Genomic DNA, 13119 nt, shown 5'->3' with positions numbered 1-13119 from the left:
TCTGCGCTCAGCACCGCAGCTGCGCGGCGACGAGCCCGGCGCCTCTACGCCGAGGACCGCAACCGCAGGCTGCGCCGCTCGCACCCCCAGCAGCAGAGCCGCTCTCTGGGGCGGGAAGGGCAACGCCGGCTCTGGGGCCACGCCTCGCAGGGCGGGGCTGCGTGACCGGCCGAGCCGAGCAGGGCCGAGCCTTGCCGAGACGGACTGAGCGGAGCCTTGCCGAACCGAGCCGAGCCTTGCCGAGACGGGCCAGGCCGAGCCGAGCAGAGCCGAACCTTACCGAGCCTTGCCGAGCGGGGCCGAACAGGGCCGAGCTGGGCCGAGCCTTGCCGACCCCAGCCGGGCGGGGCCGAGCCGAGTAGAGCCGAGCCCGGGCGAGCCTTGCCGAGCCTTGCCGAGCGGGGCCAGGCCGAGCCGAGTAGGGCCGAGCCTTGCCGAGCCCTGCCGAGCTTAGCCGAGCCTTGCCGAAATGGCCAGGCCCAGCCGAGCCTTGGCGAGCCCAGCCGAACCTTGCCGAGCCCTGCCGAGCAGGGACGAGCCCAGCTGAGCCCAGCCGAGCCCTGCCGATCCGAACCGACCAGGGCCGAGCCCGGCCGAGCCTTGCCGATCCGAACCGAGCCCTGCCGAGCCTTGCCGAGCTCTGCGAGCCTTGCCGAGCCTTGCCGAGCCCAGCCAAACCCTGCGGATCCGAGGCGAGCCGAGCCGAGCCTTGCCGAGCCGAGCCGAGCCCAGCCGAGCCTTGCCGAGCCCAGCCGAGCTCTGCCGAGCCCTGCCGATCCGAACCGAGCCCGGCCGAGCCTTGCCGATCCGAACCGAGCCCTGCCGAGCCTTGCCGAGCTCTGCGAGCCTTGCCGAGCCTTGCCGAGCCCAGCCAAACCCTGCGGATCCGAGGCGAGCCGAGCCGAGCCTTGCCGAGCCGAGCCGAGCCCAGCCGAGCCTTGCCGAGCCCAGCCGAGCTCTGCCGAGCCCTGCCGATCCGAACCGAGCAGGGCCGAGCCCTGCCGATCCGAACCGAGCAGGGCCGAGCCCTGCCGAGCCCAGCCGATCCGAGCCGAGCAGGGCCGAGCCCGGCCGAGCCCAGCCGAACCCTGCGGATCCGAGGCGAGCCGAACCGAGCCTTGACGAGCCCAGCCGAGCCTTGCCGAGCTCTGCCGAGCCTTGCCGAGCCCTGCCGATCCGAGCCGAGCCCTGCCGAGCCCAGCCGAGCCCTGCGGATCCGAGGCGAGCCCAGCCGAGCCCTGCCGAGCCTTGCCGAGCCCTGCCGATCCGAGCCGAGCCCTGCCGAGCCCAGCCGAACCCTGCGGATCCGAGGCGAGCGCAGCCGAGCCCTGCCGATCCGAGCCGAGCCCAGCCGATCCGAGCCGAGCCCTGCCGAGCCTTGCCGAGCCTTGCCCAGCCCAGCCGAGCCCTGCGGATCCGAGGCGAGCCCTGCCGAGCCCAGCCGATCCGAGCCGAGCCTAGCCGAGCAGGGCCGAGTCCTGCCGATCCAAGCCGAGCACAGCCGAGCAGGGCCGAGCTCTGTCGATCCGAGCCGAGCCCGGCCGAGCCCAGCCGAACCCTGCCGATCCGAGCCGAGCCCAGCCGAACCCTGCCGATCCGAGCCGAGCCCAGCCGAGCAGGGCCGAGCCGAGCCGAGCCCAGCCGAGCAGGGCCGGGCCCGCAGAGCCGCTCTCCCCGCGCTCCCGCCAGGGGGCAGCACCGCCCGCTACCGCCGCCGGGCTGCGCCTGCCGGTCACGTGCCGCAGCAGCGGCGTCCGCCGGCCGTCGGGGCGCTGCGCCGGGCGGGGGCGGCGCGGGGGGGTCCCGCTCGGCACTGGGCTGCGGCAGCCTCTGCCCGGAGGGTGCGGGCTGCGTGCGACGCGGCGGGGCCGGGGCCGCCCCCCTCCCCTTCCCCATCCTGCGGAGCTCGGGCTGCCGCTGGCGGGGCGCGTGCGCGCGGCGCGGAGCCCTGGGCCGTTCCCGTCGGGGGAATCTGCGGGACCGTCCGTGCGGAGCGGACGCTTCCCGTCGGACACGGCGCCGTGCCTGGGATGCGTGGAAGTTCATCAGAGTGAAAAAGAAACCCAAACCCGTAACAGCAGTGGTGGAAAACAGAAACGCGTCCATTTTTTGGCCAGACTTTGCCATCCTCAGGTGCTGATAATATGTCCCACTGTCATTCCTGAGCACTAAATATGTATTTTACATCTGAGGTCATGCTCTTTGAAAGTCTTTAGACTCTTGGGAAACCCTCGCCTCCCCTCCCACGAGCAAATCTGTGCATTTTCTCCACTTAAAATGAGCTTTCAATGGTCATGACGATTACAGTGTGACTCCTGTTCATGGAAGAGAACAAAGTTACGGACTCTCCTGTAAGCACTGGGTGAAGTGGAGATACCCAGCCAACTAAGCCAAACTCTTGAAACACAAGCCAGGTCTGTCAGGAGAAAGATAACAACTCTGAAATTCAGGCCTCTGTTCTTGCTTTGTGGATCGTTACTCAAAAGCTCTAAATGGGCCAGTAAAACAAAACTTCCACTCAAAATATGTACCGAGCTGTCTTCAGTTGTTACCTACAAGGCTAAGGAAAAGTGACTTTCATCGGGAGACAGAAGAATCACAGAGTAGGAAAGTAATTTTTTCTTCCATTACATTTTAACCCTTATAAGGGTTATGGTTTGGGAAATAAGGTTTATGATTTTCCATGAGTACTTAACTTCCAGAGGAAATACTTGAACTGCAGTTGCTGAACTCTTACCTTACATTTTTGCACACCAACAAAGCATCCAGCAGGAGCAAGAAACGTCTCCTCTGACATTTCCAAGGGATGCTGGAGCCAGGTCCTTCTGTTATCCTCTTCAGAGCAAACATTGGCTGTTTTTAAAAACCTGGTCTGCAAAATCAGACCAGACAACTCATCAAGGAAAAAAATATTTTCCTGCAAGTGTTGATGGCCCACCAGCCACATACAGGGGCTGAACTGCTGCGGTGAAGGTGTCCTGCAGCTGGTCAGTGCCGTGCCAGCACACACCAGGGGCAGGAATTCGTGGGAGGAAAGTTAGGGATAACTCCTGGCTGGAGCATGCCCCTGGGTTTTCACAGCCTTCTCTTGTTCAGGAGAACAGACTGGACTTGTCCCACTTCTGCTGAGGTTTTCATTTTGAAGAATCTTCACGATCGGAATTAGGACAGCAGCAAACAGCAGTGCTTTTATTACATTTGTTGTCAGAGAGACAAAATATTTTGCAGCCCTGCTCGGGAAGCCCATAATCCCAGAGGTGAAAGGCAGCACAGCTCTTGGAAGCTGTTTGCACTACAAAAAAGACCTTTTGGAAGGAAATTGCCAAGGAAAGTCTTAGAGGGGAAATGGAAAGCATATTTTGAAAGTGCCAAGCCTTAGCCAGGTATTTGCACCTATGCCATGTTTTTACACTCAAATCCCCAACAAATCTAAGATAAAGAATATTTTATTGCCACAGAATAGCCCAGGAGACAAATGTGATCTTTATTTGGAAAAAAACCAAACAAAACCCATTAATTATCTTTCCCAAGATCCACTGCAGCTTGTATCTTTAAAGTGCGCTTACAAGACTGAAACACATTCAGTAAGTCCAAGACACAGAAATTCAGACCTAGATTTCAATCGCTACTATCACAGGGTTCAAAAGTGTTTATCTCCAACCCCCTTGCACAATAATCTTCACATAATGAATGAAGCAACGAACTTGAGCCAAGCAGTCTTGTTTCCTTTGGCTAGAAAAAATGGGAAGGGCATTTAATATTGAAATGTATTAATTCAGAATTAAATCGAAGGGAAGAGATATGCGTATAGATGTGCACAACAAGACCTGTGGAATAAGCTTAGCTTGTTTTGTGTAATGAAACTAGCGTGGTGAGGGCATGGGTCTGCACTGTAAATACATCAGGGTAACACTGACAGAGACTTTTTAGCTCAAGGACAAAGTTGACAGAAGAAAGAACGCATACAAACTAGCTATGGTTTGTTAGAAATTAGAAAAATTTCCTGGCTGTACTGTTCTACTGCGCACTACTCCAGCTCGTGGAGTCAGACCCTGGCAAGCCCTCCAAGGGCGTGCTGCGAGTTGTGGAACTGAAAGTCAGATAAATGCTCTGGAGACTCTCCTGTGCCAGAACATCGTTACTGAAATGAACCGTGATGCATCTGGGAAAGGATGGGCCGTATTCCGTGTCGTCCTGTTCACGCACAAGGGAACACGGTTTCAGCCAGTGGAAGGCAACCGCTCCCACGCCAGCGAGAGTAGCTGGGTTCCACCTGGATACGCTCTACCCGGCCTTTGCCATTCCTGAGGCACATGTGCGTATGACAAAGATCCTCGTCACTACCACTGTCTTGATCTACACTTCTGACAACTGTGTGTAGATTAATGATTGAACCTAATGGAAAATGAATTCATTTGTAAGCCTTTCAGCTGGCCCCTTGAGCTCACAATTGAAATTGAAACTCAGTTGGAACAGGTGTGGTGTCGGAGGGCTTCAAAAGTTCCTCCATACCCCAGAATTTCCACAGATTCCAGAAAAGTGTCGCACCCTGCTTGCCTGAGAAGGGCTGATTTGCTTCACTGGACTTTTTTCATTTAAAATATCAGCAATGTGCTGGCTGGCCATGGATGCTGCAGAAATTCTGCAAACTGCGTTTCCCCCAGATGGCCGTCAGCATCCTCCTGCTGTGATGTGACAGGAGCGCTGTGGCTGGCTCAGGAAACACCACAGATCCTTTCCAGAGAAGGCAGTGGAGCACTGCTCACATGCCAATACAAAATATCCCTTTACCAGATGGAGCACAACAAGGCTACTGCTGTGCAGCTACCCAGCTATCGGACTAGGAGATTCATTTGTTCTTTTAAAAATTTGTAATGAAATTAGAAATATATTTCAGGCAGGGTGCTGCTTATTGGACCTGGATCAGTAGGGGTATAGGAAAGCTACTGCATAAGCTCCGAGCCTGAGCTTCTGCTGATGTAAATCAAGAGTACTTTGCTGAAGGAACGAAGATATAGTGCAATGAAACCAGCATCCTGAACTGATACAACTCGGAATGGTAAGCCTCGGTGTCAACATTTGTTATGGCTGATTTTGCCATCTTATGGAAGTGTGGCCATCCAAGAGATCATTTTTATGACAGTAAGAAGAACTCTGACACCAGGTTTTGGGTCCAGACCTCTCTGTGTGCTTCTCTAGGACAGCTGCAAGGCGCCTTCAGCTAAAAGGCAACGGAAAGGATGGGACGATGCAGGGGAGTCCCAGACTGTCCACACTATGGCTCAGAGAGGGCAAGCCCTGTGAGCCTGCTCTGGCAGGGACAGCACTCCAGCCTGCCCGCCGGTGGGAAGTACGCTGCTGTGATGGTGGCCAGAACCCGAATGCAGCTGTCTGGGCTGCCCCTGAGGCATGGCCGTTTTGTCTTGTCCAGTCTTTTATTGCTACACAGGGCTTTGGTGAGCAAAGGACTGCGCCGTGTTACGGACCGTGCATCTGCCAGGGGCAGGCGCGGCCAATACTCGTGGCCTGTGTACGACTGCACGTTAAAAGGTCTCTGTGTTCTCTGCAGCCCATTTGGCTGGCAGTACTTGTCCATTGTTCGGGAGACTGTCTAAACATAGTAAAAGCCCTAATAACTGGCAATGTGCCATCTGCTCTGTGTCGAGGGGGGCTGAGCCTCTGAACACGGCAGAGGAATACGTTCCAAAGCCCCTTCCTGCCTGGACAGAGCAGCATCCCACATCTTGTGCCACACCGACGAGGCCATTGTGCAACGCCTGCTCCAGTGACAGCAACGAACAAGCTGCTTTGCACAACAAAGAAAATCCTGTGAAAACCATTTTAGAAGCCCAGAGCAGGACTGAGACTGGAGATATAATGATTTCAGTGTGTACAACAGATGGAGACTTTAGAGCATGGAGCCACTAATCTACGGATTACAGACTCCCTAATTATAGGCTGACACTTACCATTTCTGAGAGGCACTCCCAGCCGAGGCAGGGAGCCTGCAAATCAGTGCTCAACAGCCCAATGCCAGGTTAGGGATAACTGGGGAAGGAACAGACATCGGAAAATGTAGCTGTACCACCCTCTTGCTCATTTTGTCTTTGAATGCTGCATGGAGTTCTGATCTGCTGCAGATCTTGAAAAGAGGATAGCAGTGCTGGAAAAGGTCCGGAAGAGTCTGGCATGCTCAAATACATGGACCACAGCTGCACTCGAGTGGGCTCCTCAGCGACAGGCACTCCCTTGAGGATGAACTGTCAGTCAGTCAGCCACACAGTTCTCAACATAAACAGGGGAGCTTGTAAGCACCAATAACCAAGTCTGTTCTTCAGCACCTCCAAATGCAAACCTTGACATGAACCACCATACTAATCCCAGTATAGAGTAGAATAGACGCTTTAGAATAGACTAGACTATTTCACCTGGAAGGGACCTACAGTGATCCTCTAGTTCAACTGCCTGACCACTTCATGGCTGACCAAAAGTTAAAGCCTGTTCTTAAGGGCATTGTCCAGATGCCTCTTAAACACTGACAGGCACGGGGCATTGACCACCTCTCCAGGAAGCCTGTTCCAAGGTTTGACCACCCTCTCGATAAAGAAATGCTTCCTCACGTCCAGTTTCAAGCTGCCCTAACACAGGCGTGAGCCATTCCCAGGCATCCAGTCCCTGGATCCTAGGGAGAAGAGCTCAGCACCCCCCTCTCCACATCCCCTCCTCAGGAAGCTGCAGAGAGCAATGAGGTTGCCCCTCAGCCTCCTTCTCTCCAAAGGAGACAAGCCCCGAGTGCTCAGCCGCTCTGCAGAGGACATGCCTGCCAGCCCCGTCACCGGCTTGGTTGCCCTCCTCTGGCCACATTCGAGGACATTCACGTCCTTCTCAAATGGTGGGGCCCAGCACGGCACGCAGTACTGAAGGTGGGGCCGCAGCACGGGTGAGTACAGCAGGATAATCCCCTCTCTTCTCCAGCTGGTCCTGCTGCGTTCGATGCACCCCGGGGTGCGGTTTGCCCCTTTCGCTGCCAGGATGGTGCTGTCTTACTGACTTCTGGCCTTGGAGCAGATGTAAATACATTATTCCTGCTACTTCGTGCCTAATTATATCCCACTCAGTTGTACAACAAATCATACACCAAGATCTACAGTTCCCACGACAGTGAACCCTGGTACTAACTCTAGCCCTGCACTTAACTGATGTCTTTGAAGCCTGGGATACAAAAGCAATCTGCAAACAAGCAGGTGACCCCATTGTCATTGGCATGGACCTAACAAGGGTCCTCTATAAACCAAGGTCATCAACTCTTTTATTCCAGATCCCTAACCCCAAGAGCAATGCTAATGCAAGCTGTCAGCCTGTCCCCATGACATTTGTTATTTCCAGATTTAGCTACATGATAACGGCTGGGATAGACAACAGCTTCATCTTAGATGAAACTGGAGGGCCTTCCTAGAACCAGCAGACGCCTAGCAGATGCAGTCACCCACCCTGGTTCCCATCGTACCCAAATTAATGAAAGCTCATTTGTTTACTTCTGGCCTTATCCTATACCACTCTATCTAGTAAAACGCAGAAATTAACTGAGCTCCAGAGCCATCGCTAAACTGAACACCAGCCGTAGCCTGGACTCTAATGCTGTACATTGCCTGAATTCCTCAGCTGCCTCAGACACGGGAAAAACACCCATATTTGAGCCCCGAGAGCCTAGCAGGAGCAGGAAATTCAAGCTCTTCAACTTTATACCCCAGTATACCAGCTACACTCCTGCCTTGGGGACATCTCTTACCCACAGAAGTAAACGTAAGGCATTTGCAGAGATTAATAACAAAAACCTGGGCTCTGGCAAGACACAGTCATCAAATAGGTTTTCAGTGCCTCCAGTCAAAAATGCTGACTTTGACATTAAGCCTGCCTTGCTTTCCCATATAAGCTCTAGGCTGCTAGGGAGCCAGGCGCTCTCGTGCGCAGCAGGCCTCCGACAATCTGTAGCAAGCCCATGTTCCCAGGTCCCCGTGCAGCCGAACCCGGTCCGTACGCGCACCTGGGGGTCGCTCACTCCCCAGCTCACGAGGGCTGGCTGCCAGGCAGGACCTGGCGCGGCCCCGTTGGGCATTCTGCCTGCCGTGCTCGTGGCGCCCGCTGTGCCCAGCCCACGCGCCATCGCTGCTGGCACGTCCCCACGCTGAAACTGCTCTGACACAACTTGTGTGAGACGGCACGCGCAGAGCGCGTCTCCTGCCAGAAATGGCGCAGGGGTTTGGGAGGAGTAGGGTCATTCTGTCTCTGGACTCGAACCAGGCTTGGCATCAGAAGGGCTCTAAGCTCCGCCCTGGCACCATGGCAGCGTTTGGTTTAGATTTAAAATATTCTTTCATCTGGAGGAATCATGAAATTGTAATCTTACTGCTGACATTAATGCAGATCTCATCTTGATTGATAATACGTGGAGTAACCATCTGGCCATCCGAAGGATGTGCCATATTCTGCCCTCACTATAGGTGACAGGAGGGTTTATAAATATCAGTTTAACTGACAAATGCCACCATGTTTCCTATGGATGGGTTTTCCACGGGTGGCTGCCTGGCTTTGTTTTTCAATAACTCCATGAGTGTCTTCACCAAATAATCTTGACTTGGAGCTTACTTATTAAAAATTTATGGAAAATTGAAATTGGACCTGCATAGTTATTATAATTCTATTACATAGATCATATATGTTTTTTATCTAGATGAGAATATGTTTAACAAGCCAAAACAAATTTCAAATTTCACAGATTAAAATTCACATAGGTATCAACTCTAAAAATGCTTTAGGTGAAAGTCTTAGGCCATTCAGGCTAATAATTCACTGTATATTAAACATTTGATATTTGAGAAAAGCAAACAAAAAAGTACATGGCATATTAAAAGCAAATCATCATGAACTAGGATAAGTATTTAAATATTAAATATATTACAGCATTTGCCTGGCTGTATGAAATGGGTTTTCGAGGTCCAGTAACTAATCTGCTGAAGTGAAAGCCAGCAATCATAGAACGGGATTTCTGAGAGTACAGTATTGGAGGTGTGTGTGCCACTGGGTGAATGGGTGAAGATTATTGCATGCCACAGCTACCGGGAAGAATCTTGGCAAGCTGGGTTGAAAGCTGAAACTTAATAAGTGAAGCTCACTCAGCTCATAAGACAGTGTTTGTTCTGCAAATAAAGAGCACCCAGAGCTCTCATGCCAAACCTAAACTAAAAATCACACAAATATGCTCATTTATTAGATTCTGATCCTCAGAGGACTTGAGGAGAACAAATACTTATAAAGCAAGGCGACTTGAAGAGACAATCTGGATATTGTAAAAAAAATTGCATAGCTTCATCTGGTTTCCTTCAGACTCCTAAAGTGGAGTTGCTGAGTTATGCATTCTTGTTTGATGTCCTACATGAAATCATATTATTAAGCCCAGAGACACAGCTGACTGTTCCTGCTCCCTGGTTCGCATTTCACCATTGCTACAGCAACGGCCACAAACAGCCTTGCCAACCACAGGGAATGGGCGTGTTCCTGCCAGGCTCTCCCACCGCCTCCCCAACAAGCTCGGGGGCTTCTTCCAGTTGTGAGGGGACAACTCAAGCTGCCCTCAGGCACTGACTCCTCCGGTGCCAGAAAGTGTGAGAGGGGAAGAGAAGACAAGAGCGGCGAGAGAGCCAGACAGTGAGCAGAGTAAGGAAAACCTTCAGCCTAAACTCAAGTAGGGCATAACTGGACCAGCACAAACCCTTATCAACAGCTTCTGCTGGAATATTTCCCAGACAAGAATATTATGTAGTGATCAGCCTCTCCCTAGGCTCGTCTGAAGCTGAACATCTAATGCCAGTGAGTACTTCACTGTTGTTGGGTTTCAGCAAGCGTGCAGAACCAGTCACCAGCAAGACTGAGTTTTGGCCGTGCTTAAAATAGTAGAAACAGCTTAGATGAGTGCTGTTGCTGCTGATTTACAGAGGTGTAACAGAGAGCCTAGCCTAGAAGTCCAGAGAAGGCGGTTAGAATGCTGACAGTGAACCCTGTGGGGTGTTGCAGACCCCTGAAGCCAAGAGGTGAAGACCTGGATGGGAAATGTCCCTGTCTGTCATTTTAGTATTTGAGTGTGAAAAATGTGGGAAGCTGTGGTTTTCCAAATTCAGACCAATAATGGAACAGGCGAAATACTCACTTCCTATACCCATTTTAAAATATGACCACAAGACCCAAAGAAATCTTGAGCTACTCTCATAAAAATCAGACCAAAAACTTTTTGATGAAAATTATAGCAGAAATACGAAGACTGACTGCCAAAACTGCGAAAGGCAAAACTTGCCCATGCTTGGCTTTAGCAATTGTAAAAATTACTGAAATGCTAGTGTCCTGGTTCTGGCTAGGACAGAGTTAATTTTCACCTGAGCTGGGAGAGGAGCTGGAGCTGGTGGCCCCTGTGGCTGGGAACACAGCTGGAATAACTTACTAATTAGCCAACAGCTGGGACAGTTTGCCCAAATTACCCAAAGAGCTATTCCGCACCATGTGACTCATGCTCAGCGTATAAAGTGGGGATGGTGGTGAGGGGCAGGTTTGGCTACTGGGGAGGGAGCTGGGCATCAGGATCCACAGTGAGCTGTTGCACTGTAAGTTACGTGCTTAAGTATTTCCTGCTATTGTTTTTGTTTTCCATCTCTATTTTCTCTTCCTCTGCTGTTCTCTTAATCTGTTTTTATCCCAACCTATGTGTTGTGTTTTGCCTTTCTTTCTTTCCTGATTCTCCTCCCCATCTCACTGGGGGGCAGGGGGCAGTAAGGATAATGAGTGAGTGACTGCATGGTGTTTTAGCTGCTGAGTAGGGCTAAACCACAACAGCTAGTAATCTGACATTAGTTTGGAAATTGGAAGAAAGTCACTTAAAATTGTTCTGGAATTGGTTTCCTAACAATTGTCTAAATATACAGCTCAATTTGTATCATAAAGAAATGCAACACAGTGAGTAGTAAGAACAGTTAAAGAAAAGCCTTCTCTGTTCAGAAGAAACAAAAACATCAGTGAAAGTTAGCAGTCTCACCAAGGAATGGGCAGGCTGTGTCTTATGCCAGTGGTACCTGCAGCTGTGCCTGCTCTCTGTGCTGTACGTGCACTAGCTGTGGGCTGCTGTACCAACAATGTTTGCATCGGCCAGCAACAGAGGCAGTGAGCTCGTGACCATGGTAGACACTGCTTTCCTTCCTGCAGTCAGGGATGATCTAACTGCTCCAGAATGCCTTGAAACTGCAGATGCAGCCTGGTACCCGCCCCCAACAGACGCCTGTTGCAGGGAAAGTTGTCTTGCTCAGCGGAGCAGGACATGCAATCCTTTGCGTGAGCTAACCTTGTTCTGAAATGCTTCAACTCAGTATCCCACAGCTGCACCCCAACCTGGCTAAGGCTGCCTGTCAGTACTGCTTGGAGGGGAAGATGCTTCTCTTGATTGTTAAAGATAGAGCAGAAACTCTTGGTCTGCGTTCTTGTGGTCTTGCTTCAGGCTCTGCTGAGCTATACTCCCAGGTCAGAGGGTCTCCTTGGCTGAGCTACACATCTGCTCATTAGCAGTTGCCGACTCTCAGATGCTTTAAAGGCTCAGGTCTTGAGCAGACTACTTCCTTTGTGAACAAACTGTGATATAAATGCAGTAAGGATTATATAATAGTGGCTCATTAATTTTTTTTTCCTTATAATAGCCCTAATTAGGTTATATGTATTCAGAGATTTGAATGGAAAAGCTTCTGGAACTGGAATTCTTTTGTTTGTATGTTCTTTGTATGTTTTCAACCTTCCCAGAAGTCCTTCCCAGAAGTTCAGTAATGTTAACTTGACACAAAGATACTTTACAAAACAAGATTATTATTCTGCTTTGCCTGGTCCAGGGGAAACATAATGAACTTCACTTCCTGGAGACAGATAAAGGAGCTCTGAAAGTATTGCCTTTCCTCTGCAGTGGGGAATTTGCTGCCTTTCCAGAAACTTCACTGGCAAAAGACAACATTTTTCAACAGCAGTTTCCAAGTTAGGAATCTGAACTCTTGTCCAGGCATGAGGAGAATACAATTAGATGGTTTTTAGGATTAATAGAGTGTGTACATTGAAAAAGGAGGAGAGCAAATTGCAGATTTGGTAGTACTTGGCACACAGGAAAATCAGTTAGTTTTCATTAAGTACCTGAAAAATATTTTTATTAATGAAACCCCAGCAAACGCTACATGATCATTCTGACAAGTAGGCTGCAATTATCTCTTAGGTTCTGAGTTTGCAAGCTGTGATACTATCTTTAACTTAAAAACATGAAAACATTCTAAACTGCATAAATAGTATTAATCATCAATGTAGAACACGTGAAACGTTTTTTCAGGGTAGAACCATAGTAACTTGTAGTGCTAGAGTCAGCATGTTGTAGGGCTTTCCTTGCCATATTCCCAGTGTTCTCGCTGCAGCATACCTTACTGATGCCCGCACTGTCCCCAGCACTCTGCTTCTGGTTCTGCCGTAGCTGCCTGTGTTGGTAAAGCTCTGCAGAGAAAATCTGGACCTCTTTGGTCTTTTCTTCATCGTTGTGGAAAGTGCTTTGCAATCCTCAAAGGAAAAAAAAATGCTAGTGAGTTACAAACTATTACTGTGCAAGTCTGGGTAAATAAACTGCGGTTTCAAACAAAAGGAAGTACAGAAAAAGTACATGGTCCTTCAGAGGGTTAAGGCACACATCATATGCTTATAAGACAAGCCAGGGAAAAGCAGTGGGCAGCTGTGTGAGCTGGAGTTCAAGTACCCGAAGCTGTTAGGAGTTCCAGAAGTGATGCTCAGAAAGCCCTCTGTAAATCTCTTCATCCAGAAGCACCACACAAGACTGTTGTTTTTAGACATAGCTAGAGAGCATTGGTGTTATGCTTCCCTGTACTTCAGAGAATGAAGGAGATGAGAATGGCAATATCCACCAAGTATTATAATGAAAAGGCAACAACCTACAGCAGTTTGGATTCCTTTGTATATGAAACGGGGAACTTTCAAAGTCACCAGTTCCCCAAAGTGTCTTGTTAAGCCCCAGGTAAACCAGCCAGTACAGTTGCAGTTGCT

Source organism: Chlamydotis macqueenii, chromosome 14 (genome assembly GCF_036417535.1).
Source record: "Chlamydotis macqueenii isolate bChlMac1 chromosome 14, bChlMac1.mat, whole genome shotgun sequence".
Lineage (NCBI taxonomy): Eukaryota > Metazoa > Chordata > Aves > Otidiformes > Otididae > Chlamydotis > Chlamydotis macqueenii.
This window is presented reverse-complemented; position numbering follows the sequence as displayed.